Source organism: Podarcis bocagei (assembly GCF_964188305.1).
Source record: "Podarcis bocagei genome assembly, chromosome: 4".
Lineage (NCBI taxonomy): Eukaryota > Metazoa > Chordata > Lepidosauria > Squamata > Lacertidae > Podarcis > Podarcis bocagei.
The window spans coordinates 87,784,127-87,802,558 of record NC_138128.1 but is presented as its reverse complement, the minus strand read 5'-3'; the positions used below and the strand labels follow the sequence as shown (position 1 = coordinate 87,802,558).

The following is an 18,432-nucleotide window of genomic DNA, read 5'->3' as shown; positions in this document are numbered from 1 at the left end:
CTTGAATTATTAGGGCAGAGAAGGGCAACCATAAATTTCCAGCGTCAGGCAAAAACTCTCTTTATTGTCTGTATGATGGATGGGCCTCCGTACTAGACACCAAATACTTCGTATCACCCTTAAATGGGAACACATTTTTCGCGGCCATAATTCATGTTTTTTAAATAGAAAGTTTGAAATGCTTGCCTATATTTCACGGGCCTGACATATTTATGAATCACTCCCTGCATGCAAATATAATTATTTAAAGCACCGAGGCTGACATATGGGTTAGCAATGGACCAAATGCTGTTAGTGGAGTGACTTTTTTTTAATCCTCTAAATTGAATAGCCTGGCTAGGGGAAGAGAGGTGGGGAGCGGGAAGGGGAGAGGACTGGCTACCTGTTAATAAAGTCAAAGGTAAAGTTTTTGCTAATTTTGTCTCGGAGAGAGAATGAGATTCTGGCTTGATTAGGTAGATCTGACAAAAAGGAGACTTCTGAGCCAAGTTACTATTAGGTTAATGAAAGATACACTAATCTTTGTCCCAGATGCCTTGCTTCCCTATATTAAAAAAAAAGGAAATAAGAACCAACCAAGCTAGGCGTTTGTTGCTTACGGAGTACATATATTGTCCTGCAAAATGTAGGTTCCTAGTTTCGCCTCAACCTCTTGACCTACCAGGGGGGAAATATACAAAGGACTCTTTTATAAATCGTAGTTAAAACACATCCGCTTTATTTATTTAGGTGCTTTATAAATGGGGAAGAAAGAAGAGGGTGAAAAAAGGTATATCGTCTGGCGTGCAAGGGACAAACATCTCTACTTGCCCACGGTTGCTGCATTATGTGTTTGCAAACCAGTTCAGCGTTTCCCCCTCAATGTTGAGCAGCGTTTCACTTTATGCGCATCTGTTTATTTCCCCTCTGACGCCCGCTTCCCTCATCCCTCCGCTTCAGGCAGATCTTCAGAGATCCAAGAGGGAGATCAGTTGGCCAGTCACATTTTAATAACGTAAAATAAAAAAGATCTGAATCTTGCTAAATAGAAGACCTTGCATAAGGAGCTTTTTTCGGGAGTCTGAAGAGGGCCAGCCACTCCTCTCCCACCCCGCCACCTGGATTCTCAGCGCAGGCACCCCACCGCAACAAACGGAGTGAACAGCCGGAGCGCCGGAGCCACATCCCTTGCTCTGCAAAACACAGACGACAAGCGAGGCCCCAGCAACAAATCGTCCCTTAAGATCCTGCCGCTGCCGCGCCGTCCGTTGCCCCGCCACCCCCCACTCCTAGGCACCGATCTGACGTTACCTGCACCTTCCTACCGCGCGTCTGTTTCCAAACACTGCTCTCCAAAGTGAACCAGAAGAATGTATATGCTTTCGTGGACATTCAGTTCTGATTTTTTTTTTTTTTTTGGAGATGTTGGTATTGCATTAAAAAAAATAAAAAAATAAAGATGTGGCTGGGAGGGTTTGCAAACGAATGGGAAGGGATTGAAAAGGCACGGGAGAAGCTTGGGACACCCCCCGCCCCACCCCAACACCGCCCCAGCCTTCTCTCCGCGCGGCGCAAAGGGACAACCGTGAAAGCGAAAGGCAGGCGAAGCTGGTCCGGAGAGGGGAGGGGGAGCCGAGAGGCGCAGCCGCCGCAGCAGTTGGCGACACTTCCGCCAAGGGTGGGGTTTCTTAGGGACGCCTTTCCCAGGCCCTAAATTCCGCCGGGTTGCGTTTCTGCAATGGCTGGGAGGCTACAACTTCAGAAATGGAAATGGGCAGATTAAGGCGTTGCTAGAATGCACTGTAGCGCTTTAGACGAAAGGCGCAGGGTGTGTTTTGGAATAGCCTCCCGCTTCAGAGCCATCTCCTTAGCCCTCCCTGCAAGTAGAAAAGGAGTACTGTGGGCACCACGCCAGGCCTTTGTCCCTCACTGGGCTGCCAACTTCAATAAAATATTTTTTTTGGGGGGGGGAGGTAAGCCCCATCCTGCATAATCGATCATAAGATAAGGCACATGCACACCGTTTCAAAGGCAATGACAATGACAAAGGCAATGATTTGAGGGCTCATTTTTTTCCGGGCCATGCGGCCAGCATGACTTAAGACGCTTCTGGCAAAACCAGAGCAGTGCACGGAACTGCTGTTTACCTTCCCACTGGTGTGGTACCTATTTATCTACTTGCACTGCGTGCTTTCGAACTGCTAGGTTGGCAGGAGCAGGGACCGAACAACAGGAGTTCACCCACCGACCATTTGATTGGCAAGCCCAAGCGGCACAGTGGTTTAACCCACAGCACCACCCACGTCCCTAAACCGTTCATTACATTGTTGCTTTTTGTGGGGGGGGGGGTTTCTTACCCATGTAACAGTTGCTGGATCAGAGCAAAAAAGCCCCCCTAGTTCAGCATCCTATTCACCAGGGGTCTCTTGGGAAGCCCTCAAGCAGAGTGTATTCTGGTTCTGGCACAAATGAGATGCACGGGATTGCACTTTTCTCCTTGTTCACTGCTCTGGGCTCCTATAGGAAGGGCAATATAGAAAAATGAAACCAAGAATGCAATAAGGCTAGCACAAAATACTTGAGCTGTTAACCTGCAAATCCTCAGTTCATATCTTGCCTGTGTGCTGTGCGTGGAGTAGACCTCATATGAGAACAATAGGTAAAGGGACCCCTGCCCATCAGGTCCAGTCGTGGCCGACTCTGCGGTTGCGGCACTCATCTCGCTTTATTGGCCGGCGTACAGCTTCTGGGTCATGTGACCAGCATGACTAAGCTGCTTCTGGCAACCAGAGCAGCGCACGGAAATGCCGTTTACCTTCCTGCCGGAGCGATACCTATTTATCTACTTGCACTTTGACGTGCTTTCGAACTGCTAGGTTGGCAGGAGCAGGGACCAAGCAATGGGAGCTCACCCCATTGCAGGGATTCGAACCACCAACTTTCTGATCAGCAAGCCCTAGGCTCTGTGGTTTAACCCACAGTGCCACCCACGTCCCTATGAGAACAATAATATTAACCTATTTTACAAGGTCATCCTGGTTTCCTGGCAGAGCTTCTCATTTTCACACCACATGTAAAGATGCCTCAAAATGACCTGTATCAGGGGTAGGCAACTTTTTTAGGCTGAGGGGAGCCAGGGGCATTATCAGAACAGGTTTGAACCAGGCAAAAACATTCAAGGAGGGTAGAAGTCAGAGATGGTGAGGAGCATGGGCTGGGGATGTCCCAAGTGTCAGACAGAGATACATAGTCACATCTGGGGCCCAGGCTTGAGGTTCTCCACCCCTGAACTCTGGCCAACACAGACACAGGTTCTACACACCACATTGCCATGGACTGGTTTGGCATAGAGGAATGGTGAGGAGAGGAACCAGTTGGGGAACCACCAAAGGAAGAAGGCTGAGAGCCCAGGGAGTAGTGGTGGAACAATGATGAGTGTGAAGAGGGAGAAGATTGGGAAGAGAAGATGTCAGAAGCTGAAGAGTTAACGGGGCTTTGTGAGCAGGGAGAGTCTGTGCCAGAGAGGAGTTGAGAATCAGAGGCAGAAGCTGTAGCAGGAGATGAGGGAGGCCAAGAGGCAGAGATGAGTCAGGCTGGTGAAGAGTCACAGGTATCTTCCCCTCCTGCTGTGACAAGCTTTCTTCCCTCCTTGTCTCCCAGAACCAGAAGAGGGATGAAATGGGGAGAGCAGCAGCTGGCTGCATGCAGGCTCAGTCTCTGATTGCTTGGAAAAAGTCCTGGAGAGGAGGGGATTTTCAGTCTCGGCAACTGATTCATGGGGTAAGACCCACCAGAGATGAGCTGCTGTGCTCATTAGGCCTGATACTCAGCCAAGTCTGTGAAGATTGTGTTTTTGCTAATAGTTAACTCCAACTTTGAACAGTGTGATTTACTGCTGGCTCACTCTTTGACACACATCAATATTATTATAAATAATTAAAATGAGATTGTGTACTTCCTATGCATGTCAAAGTCACAAACCCCTTTGATTTACACATCTAAGCTCATTTAATCTTATTGTGTATATTGGTCTTTGAATCTGAATTTTATTATGTCTACTTCTTTTTAAATTCTGTTGATTTTTTTGATTAAGCAGTATATAAATCTCGTTAAGTAAAAATAAATAAAAAGGGATGACTTGCAAAAACTTCAAACTGAAACAGAGTGAATATTGTGAAACAGCTTGTGGACTGCAGTGAGGTGAGAAGAAGCAACTGAAGCATATAAGCAAGTGAGCCTTTGCAACTCCATTAGTGGGAAATAAGAAAGATAAATCTGTAAATGATGACAAGATGGCAGGATTGCTTTTAACCTGAGTTGTTGGAAGAATGTCTGAAAGCAATTTTCATTAACATGAAAGATAAGACTATAGCTGATGAGCATGTTGCTTTTATTATTCAGCAGGGATAACCAACTGGCACTGTGTGGTCACTGGAGCAATTTTCTCTGGCCCATAATTATACTTTATCTGGCTATATCTATATTTGGATCAAGGTGTGGTAAATAATCTTACTGTAAGGAAAGTGGGGGAGTTTTCACTGGTAAGAGAGAGATGTCCTACACAAACAACAGATTTCTATTTAAACTGTATGTGCAATGCTGACTTATTGAGGCCGGGGGCTTGGAACACAACTTTATTCTGTTCTCTAAGGCTCGTTTTGAACCTTGTCCAGTTCCCTGCCTTGAAATGAGGTTTTGATTCAAAATGGGATAATCTGGTGCTATTATCTGGTGACATCTCTCTCTGCTGTTGCCAAAACCACCCCATCCCATTCACTTCTCTTTTCCATCGAAACTTACCAGACAGCAGCAGAAACAGCTGTGCAGATGTTAGGCTGTGGTCTCCTACCTGGTTCCTTGGTCTGATGCTGGAAGGCACTTCTCATTTTTTGTACATGCTCAAGTACATACTGGAGTACATAACACAGATAAGATATACATGAGATCCTGAGTATACATGGATGTTTTGTAACTTTAAAGCATGTGGAGAGAGAAGGGCAGTTAAGCCTCCAAAGCAGCTTTCAATGACACCAGATGCACAGTGTAAATGTTCTCATGGATGCAGCTGCCCACTAGGCAATGGATTAACTCTGCCCATTGTATTTCATACAGGTGGCTGTCTGCAGTGCCAGGTTTCAGTCATTCCTCACCCAATGCCAAATAGATTAAGGCAGCCAAAGGCTAAAATCTCAGTGTTTTGCTTTGAGGGGGGCATTGCATGTTGCTTATTAACCTAAAGGTGTGCTGTGTAGTTGTTGGGGCCATTTTTACAGCCAACGTTTCTCAGTTCACCTACGATGAGCAATTAACATGGGAAGCAGCTTTCAGAGCAGTGCTTCCCAAACATCTGATAGCTGAGACATCTTTTTTTCTGAATTAAAACTGAAGGCAGCTTTACTCATGCCTGCAAGGGTATTAATTTATCTACCCTAAATGGAACACCACCCCTTCTAATTTTCTGCATGAGTCAGCATTCTGGCTCATACAGAGATACAATGGTGAGGCTCCTCAGTGGGCACTTCTGCATTGTCTCTCTGTGAGGAATTACTTAATTATCAAATTACATGTGGCACAGAGACCACTCTGCTACTTGCAGTGTCTGAATGGAACAAGCTAGGTCAGAGATGTAACTTAATGCAGAGATATCTACCTTCAGAGAAGGCTGCTATTGTATCTTGGCCATTCAAGAGCTTTAATTCATGTACAGTATTAGCTTTAATTTTCTAGTTCCTTCGAGGACTTAAAATGATAAAACCTCCTCCTCTCTCATTTTGAAAAGGAAACATTTCAGGAGATCTGATGTACTATCTTGAGATAGCAATTCTCCTTACATGACAGATGACTAAAGATTTGTAAATGTAAACTTAAGGTTGGCTGCCATTGCTATTTCGTGAAAATGGATTTGAATAAGTAGAAAAATGTATAAATACTCAATGCATTGAACAAGTCCTTTCTTAGAATGAGAAATAGCTTTATGTAGTTTTTGCAAGCAATGGGGGGAACCAGGGTTGCTCTCTCTGATTAATATTTCTTCTAGGAAAAGGGTGGTAGTTTGAAACACTGACAAATACATTTACAAATGATTTTCATCTTAATCTATACCACTTTACATAAGCTGATTGAGTGTCTAAATTAAAAGCTTTTATTCATCATGTGAAAATGTAAAGCTATCTCTTTTAGAGACATAATAAAGCACCAGGTTTTTAGACCAAACGTTTATTCACTTCTTCTTTTCTTCTTTTTTTTGGAATGTTAACTCAACTTGTGCTATTGCTATCAAGCTCCTGCTCAGGTTTTTAAAATGGAGTCTGCATCATGTATTGCATCTGTCAGGAAATTGTCAAGTTTTATCCTTTATGCTGCATTTAGTATGAATTTATTATTGTGATTGTGATTAAAAACCATAGTGGGACAGCTATCTGGCCATATGCCCATTACCTACTCCTTATTAATTTCAAGCTAGGAAACAGACACAACAGACAGCCATATTCCTTCTTTGCTTGGGAGTCAGGTGATCCAGGAGAGCCAATAGCACACCACTTCCTGCTTCAAGGCCAGCTGTGCTCTCTCAGGCTGCCCATCTATACAGTACTAGCAATAACACAACACAACAAGTCACACACTGTTGACGTCTTAGTATTGGCACATCTGGTCTAAACTTGAAGTGGTTTTCCACTCCAGCTTCCAATGGAATCTGAAAGAACAGGGATGCCCAGGGATCGTTTGTGACTTGATTTTTACTACAAGTTCTGTGTCACTCTAACCCAGAGGTCGGCAAGGTTTACCTCGTTTGGGCTGGTTCACTCCAGCAGAGATCCCTCTGTGGGCCGGATCACGTTCACATGTGATCATGCGTGGCTGCTGTCCCCTTCTCCTTGTGCCCTCAATCTTTCCCAACATCAGGGTCTTTTCCAGGGAATCTTCTCTTCTCATGAGGTGGCCAAAGTACTGGAGCCTCAGCTTCAGGATCTGTCCTTCCAGTGAGCACTCAGGGCTGATTTCCTTAAGAATGGGTAGGTTTGATCTTCTTGCAGTCCATGGGACTCTCAAGAGTCTCCTCCAGCACCATAATTCAAAAGCATCAATTATTCGGTGATCAGCCTTCTTTATGGTCCAGCTCTCACTTCCATACATCACTACTGGGAAAACCATGGCTTTAACTATACGGACCTTTGTTGGCAAGGTGATGTCTCTGCTTTTTAAGATGCTGTTTAGGTTTGTCATTGCTTTTCTCCCAAGAAGCAGGCGTCTTTTAATTTCGTGACTACTGTCACCATCTGCATGTAAAATCTCTCACTGCCTCCATTTCTTCTATTTGCCAGGAGGTGATGGGCCCAGTGGCCATGATCTTCGTTTTTTTGATGTTGAGCTTCAGACCATATTTTGTGCTCTCCTCTTTCACCCTCATTAAAAGGTTCTTTAATTCCTCCTCACTTTCTGCCATCAAGGTTGCGTCATCTGCATATCTCAGATTGTTGATATTTCTTCCGGCAATCCTAATTCTGGCTTGGGATTCATCCAACCCAGCCTTTCACATGATGAATTCTGCATATAAGTTAAATAAGCAGGGAGACAATATACAGCCTTGGCGTACTCCTTTCCCAATTTTGAACCAATCAGTTGTTCCATATCCATTCCTAAGGTATCAAGCCTTTAACCTGTTTGTTGGTGTTTGCACCCTGCTAGCTCCTCCTGGTGATCACCCCATTTGGATTGGTTCCTTTGCCCAGCGTAACATGGGCTCTGAGCCTGGCCTTGACCAGGAGTGGAAGGAGGTTTCGGAGCCAATGTAGTGAGCTAAGTCCTTGTGTGGCCCAAGTAATACCTGCAGCCTCATTTTGTGCCGCTGCAGATAAAGCCAATGACAGAATGGTCTGGAGCGAAGAATATGTTGAAAATTACCAGGGAAGGTCCTTTAGAAGCAGTACAATTTTAAAAACTCCTTTGTGTATTTTAAACAAAGCAGTATTACAATAATAAACCAATCATTAAGTGGGGGAAGTACCACTTTATATGTAGGGACCGATTTGTTTGTGATCTCTCATTTGTAGATAATTTTTTTTAGCAAAACCACAGGGGATAAAGTTTGGGAAGAAGTGAAGCAGAAGACATTAAGAAAAAAAAAGGGAACATTTTCTGCACTAAGGCAGAAAAAGAGAAACACTAATAACCATTTCCCTGCAGATACAGCTTTTTCCTTTCTTTGCTTTTTTTACAGTTTCAGGATAAGGGTTCATAAGGTGCCAATGTTTACTTGTAATATTGAACACAAAATCGAATTTCTAAAATCTAAGAGTTTTCTGAGTTTCCTTTTTTATTTTTGACCTTTTTTCTGCATGGTAATGCCCCCAATTCAGCTTTCCATGTGCAGCTCCCTTGCACTACAGCAGGTCTGAGGAACCTTTGCTGAACTATAAGTCCCATAATCCCTGGCCGTTGGCCATGCTTGCTGGGGCTAATTGGAGTTGTAGTTCAGGAACATTTGGAGAGCCAAAGGATTCCCACCTTTGTGTGACAGGGACCAAGGAAAGGATGCCCTCTGTGTTGAGCTGGCTTTCTCCTCCAGACAGTCATCTCTTTGGTGTGGGGCAGGGGATATGTAAAGAGACCACTTGCTCTGCTGGCTTCCAAACCCTTTCAAATATTGTGCAACTACAATTGTTTTCTTTTGAGTGCATCTACAGCAGGGATTGGGAACCTCTGGCCTTCCATATTGATGGACTCCAGCTCCCATCATCCACCATGCTGGTTTAGGCTGATGGGAATTGGAGTTCAACAACTTTTGGAGGGTCACTGGTCTTGATCCCTGATCGACACTATGATTTTTAATGGGTTTTATGCTGGTTTAACTGTAACATAAAGACATTTGGGGGGAAATGCAGCCTTGTAAGTGGATTAGGGACTTCTTGTTAAAAATCCTTAGCTCTCACATAGCGCTACAATTCTGTAAGGCCCTGGGGACGCTCTCACAGTAGGACCCTTGTACGTTTTACACCATCATGGTAGCTTGATGGAGAATGGAGGGCTTACTTTCTACTACACTATTGCTGCTGATGGGTGGTATTGCAGCTACCAGCAGAGATCATATGCTAAAAAGGGGCCCAAAGGATGTCTCCTTGTCCTATAAAACTGCTTCTAGCCTGGCTCATTAGTCTGAGCTGAAGACTGAGTTCTCTGCCTGCTTGCTTCTCAGCATGCCTCCAGACTTCTACCTTTGACAAGTTCCTAGGAATCCATGGCAGCCATGGCACTGAAAGCTGCTTCTTCTCATTAGGCATTGCATATTTGAAGACCAAAGTACAAAATACCCATCAATTGTGAAGGGTGAATGAAAAAACCCCCCGAAACACTCACAGGAGCGTCAGTGACTTTGCTTATTATAAGACATTGCATAGTAACAACATAGGGTTAAAACACACGGCTGGTGTTGTAAATTAGGCTTTAATACATTCAAGAGTAAGCTTTTGAGCCTTGTCGATAGTCTCCTCCTCAATGAAACATGAAATAGTGCCCCTGGCACTCACTTAATGAGGCAGCAGGATGATCAAGCTAGCACAAGCAACAGAAGTATAAAACAGAGACAGGGAACCTGTGGCCCTCAGTTGTTGTTGTACTACAATTCCCATCAACTGTGCCTGACCATTGGCCATCTGGCTGGGGCTGCTGAGAGTTACAGTTCAGCATCTGGAGGACCAGATGCTCTCCATCCTTTCTTTTATATTGTAAAGGAAACCACCAAGCCTACAATCCCAACCCCACTTACCTAGAACCAAGCCCCCTTGAATTCAATAAGATTTACTTCTGAGTTAGACATGGTTTAGGATGTGCTGTAAAAGTGTGCTTGCTTTTTAACCTTACTCTTTGTTTCTTACCCATTACATTTTTTTTTACAGTTTCATTTTTATATGTATCTACAGTGGTGAAGTTAGATATGAAAAGAAAAGAGAAGTTATTTGGATTTCGAAGGTGAGAAAAAAACCACTGGCTACCTAATAGTAATCCATCATGATTGCCAGTATAGTTCTGAAATGTGATAGCACTGTCAGGAAGCAGTTTTGACAAGAGAAGTAGTGGGTGTTGTTAACTGATTATCTGCTGGCAAGAACCTCAGACCCTTCCAGGGTAGAACCCTCTCAAAGTCTGGGTTTCTCTCAGAGGTGTGCCCTGATGTTACACAGCAAAGATGTTGACCACACTTTTATGGTGACTGCAAATGAATCAGCTTTCCTCCACCACACTGCACTATTTGCCAGCTGTAATTGGTTAGCTATTTCAGATACATAAGTTAACCGACACTAGAGGGATTGTAACAAGCGATAACAGCTTCCTGGTCTAACAAAAAATGCTCCCTTGGCCCCCAGAGTCACTTCCTCAGTTACTTGATCTTTGCCTGTTACTCAGAAACGGTTTCATTACCAGAAACCATTTAATTTCGCCTTCTGATAGTGTGGCAGAAAGCACCAGTTGCAAAGGGCAGGAGAAGACAAATGAGATATATCTCCATGACAGCAATGAGTGAAGCATTATTAAGAACAGGGATTCAGTCCCAGAATAAACACAGGTGAAGTGAGACATGTGTAGTGAGAGGTTTGCAAAATTATGCATACCTGGAGAATGTGGATAGAAGTATGTAAGATAACTACAATGTGGTGTCCATCTCCTTTGAACACCGAGACAACACATTTTCAAAACTGGTCTTCAAAAAAGCCAAGCAATGAGCAAGGCCTGTTAAACACTGATATTTACTTGTATTACATTTCTTATAAATTAGAACACTTCACCCATAGAATATTTCAATAAAAACTAACAGAATTGGGAAAACGTTAAAGTTGTTGCAAAGTAAAATACAATAGGGAACAGAGTTCAGAATTAACCAATGGTGGTTTAACAGTCTAACAGTTCAGCTTCTTGGTTACAAAAAAGTCTTAGAATGGCAACATCAAGTACCGTATTCTTGCTGTCTAAGCTCATACTATTACAGCAGATGGAAAGGTGCTGTGCTCAGTGGTAAAACACATGCTGTACATTCAGAAAACCCCTGGTTCAAGGCCTGATATTTCCAGTCAGAGGATCTTGGATAATAGCATTGTCTGGGACTTTATGGGGTAGGCAGTGGGTCTGACCTTAGTATAAGAGTAGGCTCATTATGAAGTCATCAGTGATGTCATTGTTGTTTCTAGGGAGGGGGCTAGAAACATTCACCTATGTGGGGTGAATGTTCTTCAGTGTCAGGGACTGGGCAGAGGAGGAATGGTGGAGACTGCCTCCCCGGCCTGACCCTTCCAGAGAAGAAGGAGACAGTTCAGAATTACAACAGGGGTTTGAAGGAGGTCACAGCTCAGAGACAGAAGAGGGGAAAAACTGGGAAATAATGGGAAAGGCGGAGGAGGAAGGAGAAGCACCACCAGGGGAGACACAGCGGACAGACAAAGTGCCTTTAGAAAGCATTCCAGACCCGCCCTCTCCCAGAACCTGGTGAGCATTGAAACTAGGAGATCAAAGAGCTCAAAGGCAAAAGGCCCTTCCCAGCACCCATAGCAATGACTCATGAGGAAGTGGGAGAGATGGAGGGGGTGGGGTTTCACTTAGAGCAACACCATTACTCCAAGAGGCTGGATTTCTAAGCCTCTCTCTGTGAATATTGAATAAAAAGCATTGGTAAGAACTTTCCTTGTTTTATCCATTCCTGGAAACCTACTGTGGGGGGTTGGATCCTCTGATGCCTGATGTCCGGTGTCTCAAACCCTTAAGTGAAAAGCAATAAATTCCTGCTTTTCTGGGATGGTTTCCTTCTTCCACAGAACATGAGGGAGGAAGGTAACACTTGCCTAGCTAACCAAGTCAATCAAATCAACCCTGGTGACCAATGAGGTGATGGATGTTGCAGACAGAATGACCTCAGTCAAATGCACTACCTCATAGGCATATAGATATAAACACAAAGAGGAAACAATAAAAGAAAGTCAATATAAATAGAGAAGAGGTTAATGCACCATAGGGGGGCAGGAAAAGACAAATGCATTTGAAGAAGTGAGTATCTCTTTCTATGTGTACCATCTGTGATAGGGTAACAAGAAGGGAGGAAACTAAGGTAAAGGTAAAGGGACCCCCTGCCCATTAAGTCCAGTCATGACCGACTCTGGGGTTGCGGCGCTCATCTCGCTTTACTGGCTGAGAGAGCCGGCGTACAGCTTCCGGGTCATGTGGCCAGCATGACTAAGCCACTTCTGGCGAACCAGAGCAGCGCACAGGAATGCCGTTTACCTTCCCGCCGGAGCGGTACCTATTTATCTACTTGCACTTTGACGTGTTTTCGAACTGCTAGGTTGGCAGGAGCAGGGACCGAGCAACGGGAGCTCACCCCGTCGCGGGGATTCAAACCGCCGACCTTCTGATCGGGAAGCCCTAGGCTCTGTGGTTTAACCTACAGCGCCACCTGCATCCCTCTGGGAAGAAACTACCCCCCCCCCAAAAAAACCCTCTACTACTGCAATCATATCATATGGAAGTCACACTGTGTTCAACAGGGCTTCCTCTCATGTAAGTGTGAATATGATAGAAGATGAGGAAATACCGTCTGTTACTATTGGGCAGGAATTTGTCAAAGGAGCTAATAGAAAGCCTTCACTGCTTTGTTTGAGGAACATGAAGACCACCGTAGTCTTGCCTGGCTTCAGCGGTTCTGGATTTTGCTCTTTTTGCCTTTCTGCCATTTCATATACACCACTTAGTAGGGTATCTTCATATGCTGCTTCATACCTTTCTGTCTAGAAGGGCAAGATATTTTTTAAAAAATGAAAGACCAGAGTCTGAGATCTTTCCATATGCTGTATTGTCAAGTCGTTTTCAGGTAACCTGCTCAATTTTACAGGTATATATTCTTTCTATATTTCAGTGAGTGAGTGAAAACCCATCATGCCTTTAAAAAACAACATACTTAGTTTATTAAGAGCACCAAGGCCATCAATAGTTGTAACTATAGACATTCTGTATGTACAGTGGTACCTCAGGTTACAGACGCTTCAGGTTAAGCGTTTTCAGGTTGCGCACTGCGCCAAACCTGGAAGTACCGGAACGGGTTACTTCCAGGTTTCAGCACTTGCACATGTGCAGAAGTGCTAAATCGCCTCCCGCATGGATCACGTTCGCAACCTGAGGTTCCACTGTATATGGGGAATTTGAATGGGCTGGTTGACTTACTGAAGATGGTATCAAATATCAGGATATTTCTTCATGAGCTAGAAACCTGACATTTAGTACACATATATAGTCCAAAATGTACTGTTTTGAGGTGGGGGTGAGGGAATCTAAAATTGCTTGTCACGCCCTCAAAATGGAGGACATGACTGTAAAATGGTACAATACAGTCATACCTCGGGTTGAATGTGCTTCAGGTTGAGTGCTTTCGGGTTGCGTTCCGCGGCAACCCAGAAGTAACGGAGCGAATTACTTCTGGGTTTCGCCACTCGTGCATGTGCCGTCGCATCTTACGTTCCATTCAGGATGTGAACAGGGCTCCGGAACAGATCCCGTTCACATCCCGAGGTACCACTGTATTGCTTACCCAGAGGTACTGCCTGGTACCTAACTGAATGTATTTCCAACAATTTTTGTTGTTAAGAATATAAGATGGGCCCTGCTGGATCTGACTAAAGGCCAATGAGATGGGAAGCTTGAGAGGAAGGGCTGAACCCAACAACACACTTCCCACTTGTGCTCCCCAGCAACCATTTTTGGGTGGGTTGTTTTTTGTTTTGGTGGTTTTTTTGGTAAACTGGTGTCCTGAATCTTCTGGTATTCAGCTTCCCTGGATTCTCCCAAGTTCAAATCCGATGTTTTTAATTTTTTAATTCTCTGTTTTAAATTATCTGCTCCTGCTTTTTTTTTTAAGTGCTTTTACTCACTGGTATTTTAAAAATGTATTTTGCTGTTTGTTATGTTTTTAGCTCCTATTTATAATTGTGTAAAGCTGCTTTTTATTGTATCTTGTTGGGCTTTTATGATTTTATGTTTTTTCGCTGTTTTCTTGTATGATGCTCAAAGAGCTACTGGGCATCTAATAAATGCAGAAAATAAATAAATATTGGACAACTAGATTGCTTTACCTCCTGGCAGAATGCAAAAGCATTCAAGCACAGTGCAAGCCAAATTGAAGATAGATGGTGGTTGGCCTTTGGGAGCAGTTCTTCAAGGTTCAAGCCTACTCAGACCTTAGAGGAGGAATAGGAGCCTCCAGTAGATCTCCACAATGCCAATGATTCTGAAGCGCTGTTGGCTCTGGCTATCCCTGCCATGGACTAGAGGTCACCACACCTGCTGCATGGCTTCCCCTGACTGGATCTCCGACCCACCCCTTCCCATCTTCTTCAGGGTCATAGGAGCAGAGGAGATGGTGATCCAGATGGGAGCTTCAGCGCTGCCACCCAGGTGCCTGGCTAGCTGCATCTGAGGCTCAGGATGAGGTGGTAGCTCATGGATCAGGGTCTGCCCAAGTGCTAGGAAGGAGCAGAGCCTCTAGCTTCTATGTAAGTCCCCAGTCTGAGCTACTTCATTGCTGGAGCAACAGCTCTTTCCCCAAGTTCCAGCCTTTTTTGTGAGGGAAATGGACAAGCAATTCCCTGCAGCAGCTAGGGCCATGTGTATATACTTGCAGAATGCATGCCGACTTTCGGAATATGAACATATATACTTACCTTTGTGGCTGTCACACTTTTTCAGAACTCTAGATAGGACACTATTAAGAGAATGCCTTCCAAAGGATCTTTTGCTTCCAGGCACGTGCTCAGCTCTGGGAGGCAAGAGATCACACATTTTTATATTGGAATGTGCTACTATGCCTGACAGCTATGTAAGAACAATGAAGAATGGTAGAAAAGGAAACAGCAACCACCTTATATATTAAGGTATTGGGGCTTTGCCCAAGATAAGGAAGGAAATGTAAAACCCATTCAAAACTGAGAATATGTTGCAGGACACACATTAGATAAGGTGATGACATGTACTATGTCACATCACCAATAGAAGTTGATCCAGTTTAAGATATCCCCTTATCTGCTTGTCTCTCCAAGGATCGGCATAGCATTAACACTCAAGAATAAACTTAAACACAGGACCAGATCTGAGTGTGACTGCGGCCTAGGCAGAGGTCTGCATCCATGTAAACCCTCCATATCGTAGTTTCTTATATGTATGTCTCTGTGTTAGCTGGGGTGGCTAGACAGCATGCTATCCATGATAAATGCAAATAGTTTTTCCTCTCCCCCCCTTCCCCTCTCTCTCACCCCCTCCCCATCTTCCTAAACCCCTTGTGAAATGTCTACTTTGTCCAATGAGCAGGCTGGTCCTGCACAAAAGTGCATGTGGTGGATTAACAATTTTGGCAACCACGTGCAAATCACACCACAATCAGGTGACTCGGTATTAATAACATACAATAACAAAATGCTGTCAGACCAGAAGTAACTATTCCATGAGGCAAGGTTAAACCTGCACTGCAGCTGGTGAATGTTGGGAGCCATTAAGGTTGAACCATAGAACCAAAGAAGTGTAGAGCTAGAAGGGACCACGAGGGTCATCTATTCCAACCCCCTGCAATGCAGGAATCTTTTGCCCAACATGGGGCTTGAACCCACAACCATGATCTTAAGAGTCTCATGCTCTACCGACTGAGCTATCTGCTTATCTGGTTGGCCGAGTGACAGGATGATCTGTGGCACACAAGCCACTAGAAAGTTCTGCATAAGCACCATTGAATTGAATAGTAAAATGATGTTAATAGCTAGGCACAGCACATCAACAAAAATAAAAAGCACAGAGCTGGTCCCAAGCTTACAATAACATAGGCTAATCCAGGCATGGGGAACCTGTGGCCCTCCAGGTGTTCTTGGATTCCAGCTCCCATCAGCATCACCAATGGCCAAGGATTTTGAGAGCTATAGTCCAACATCTGGAGGACCACAGGTCCTCCATGCCCCTGGACTACACACACAAGAAGAGGCAAATGTATGGAGGATCATGAAAAGGAAATTAGGTTGATGGTGTTGTAGTTCAGAGGCAAGTTATTAAGAGGCATTTCAACCCAGCTTAAATCCAGGCTATTCCTCCCTTGCAGGTGCATTTCTAGCAGTGCTTGTTCTGTGACTGGAGACCAATCTTCCCTTACTTTTGTCTCTGTAACCATAGGAGCGTAGTAAGTTGACTTATTCTGAGTCAGATCCATCAGTCCCTCTAGCTCAGTTCTGTTTACACTGGCTGGCAGTGGCTCTCCAGGGGTTCAGGCAGGAGTATCTCTCCCAGCCCCACCTTTTTTTCAGTGCTTTTTCAAGCTCCAGCTGGTTCTCTGGCCACAACCCCTTTTTGTTTCAGGAGGACAATGTGGCAGTATGGAAGTGTGCTAGATTCGGGCCAATGGAACCTGGGTTCAAATCCCCACTCAGTTATGAAACTCACTGGCTGATGCAAAACTACGCAGTATCTCTCTCAGCCTTAACCTATTCCTGTGTCCTAACAGCAAGCAATGTGTCAATGGAAGCAGCTGCAAGGGCTAGACTACTGTTTCCCAAACTTGGGACTCCAGCTGTGTTTGCACTACAACTCTCATCATCCCTGACCACTGAGTCCTGCTCTTTAGAGATCATGGGAGTTGCAGCTCGACCACAGCTGGAGACCCAAGTTTTTTGGGAGGAATGGGCTACACTCCAAAACGTTTCTCAAACATGGGTCCCCCAGCTGTTGCTTGACTACAAGAAGAGTTTGGATTTGATATCCCACTTTATCACTACCCGAAGGAGTCTCAAAGCGGCTAACAACCTCCTTTCCCTTCCTCCCCCACAACAAACACTCTGTGGGGTGAGTGAGGCTGAGAGACTTCAAAGAAGTGTGACCATCCCAAGGTCACCCAGCAGCTGCATACATAGGCGCCGACTCCATGGGGCTTGAGGGGGCCCGAGCCCCCTCAAAAATTCGTTTGGGGGGGCTCAGCCCCCCCAATAATCTCGGGCGGCGGTGGGCGCGTCCGCGGCTTTTATAGGGCGCCTGGCGCGCACCAGCTCGATAACGGGCACCGGCGCGGCGGGGGGCGCCGGGCCGGGGGAGGGGGGCGGCCGGCCTGTCTCCTTGGCAACCCCATTGAGCAGCGCCGGCTCCCCCGGGAGGGCCATCCCCCCGCGCCGCCGATCGCCAACACCGCCGACGCTGTGGCTGCCCGAGCCCGAGCCCGAGCCTGAGCCCGACCCGAAGCCCGAGCCCGAGCCTGAGCCCGAGCACGAGCCCAAGCCCGTCAGTCAGTCAGTCAGTCAGGAAGGAAGGAAGGAAGGAGAAATGAGGAGGGAGACGAGGGAGGAAAATTGCGCGCAGGGTGAAGAAAGGAGAAGGGCGAACGAGACGAGCTTCCAACCCAAAAAAGGGCTGGAAGACTGGGAGGATGCAGGATCGGGAAAGAAAGCGACGCCTTCCCCGCCCGCGACGTCGCCCGCTTGTCATTGGCAGCGCAGCGGGCGCCCAGAGGGGCTGGGCACCGGCGCAGGGCCGCTCCGCAGCCGCGGAGGACAGCTGCGCGGCTAGCAAGGTGCGCCGCGTAGAGCGCGGCCCTTGTGTGGCCCGGTGGCCAGGCAAGCTCGGGCGGGGACCCCCATGCGAATCTAAGACGGGAGAAGAGGGCAGAGCAAAGGGGGTCCCTTCCCCAACCTCCGGCTCTGAGACTTCCCTGCGCCCCAGAAAAGCGAAAGGATTTTCTCTCTTTTTTATATATATAAATATTTTATTAAGTTTTCAAATACAAAGTTAGAAACATACACTGAAGAAAAAAGTAAAAGAACAAGAAAAAGAAAAAAAGAAAAAGAAGAAAAGAAAACCAACCATTCAACACATTTTTTATATAACTAACTGGACTTCCTCGCATCTCCCTTACCCTGCATTCTTTATAATAAAGATATCAGCAAATTATTACCTTGTTTCGTACCTTATTTTGTACTTTTCAAATACTATACCTCTAAATTTAACATACTTTTCATCAGTTACTTATATCTTAAATTAAACATAGTATTACCTTAGATTTTGACCTTTTCTTACTTAAAATATAATTTCCTGTTTCCCAAATCTAATTGCTGAAGCTATAGTTTCCGAATCGTGTAAATTTTTAACATTCATACAACTTATATTGTTTTTGTAAATAGTCCTTAAATTTTTTCCAGTCCTCTTCCGTTGTTTCTTCTCCCAAATCTCGGATTCTGCCAGTCATTTCAGCCAGTTCCATGTAATCCATCAATTGCGTCTGCCACTCTTCCAGTGTGGGCAAATCTTGTGTCTTCCAATATTTTGCGATAAGTATTCTTGCTGCTGTAGTTGCATACATAAAGAAAGTTCTATCCTTCTTTAACACTTTCTGGCCAACAATGCCCAAGAGGAAGGCCTCTGGTTTCTTGGGAAAGGTATACTTAAATACCTTTTTTAACT

At 45.1% G+C, this 18,432-nt stretch overlaps 1 long non-coding RNA gene across 2 annotated transcripts; it reads right to left on the bottom strand.

Moving 5' to 3' along the window:
- Positions 1-701: 701 nt before the first annotated feature.
- On the bottom strand, positions 702-11,716 carry LOC308585831. 2 transcript variants are annotated; one of them, XR_014007604.1, is made up of 4 exons: positions 10,927-11,716; positions 4,780-4,877; positions 2,337-2,496; positions 702-1,856 (listed from the first exon to the last, which is right to left on the bottom strand). It is a non-coding gene; the product is annotated as an uncharacterized lncRNA (long non-coding RNA). The 2 variants fall into 2 exon arrangements; XR_014007603.1 differs by having other exon boundaries at positions 702-2,496.
- Positions 11,717-18,432: the final 6,716 nt, after the last annotated feature.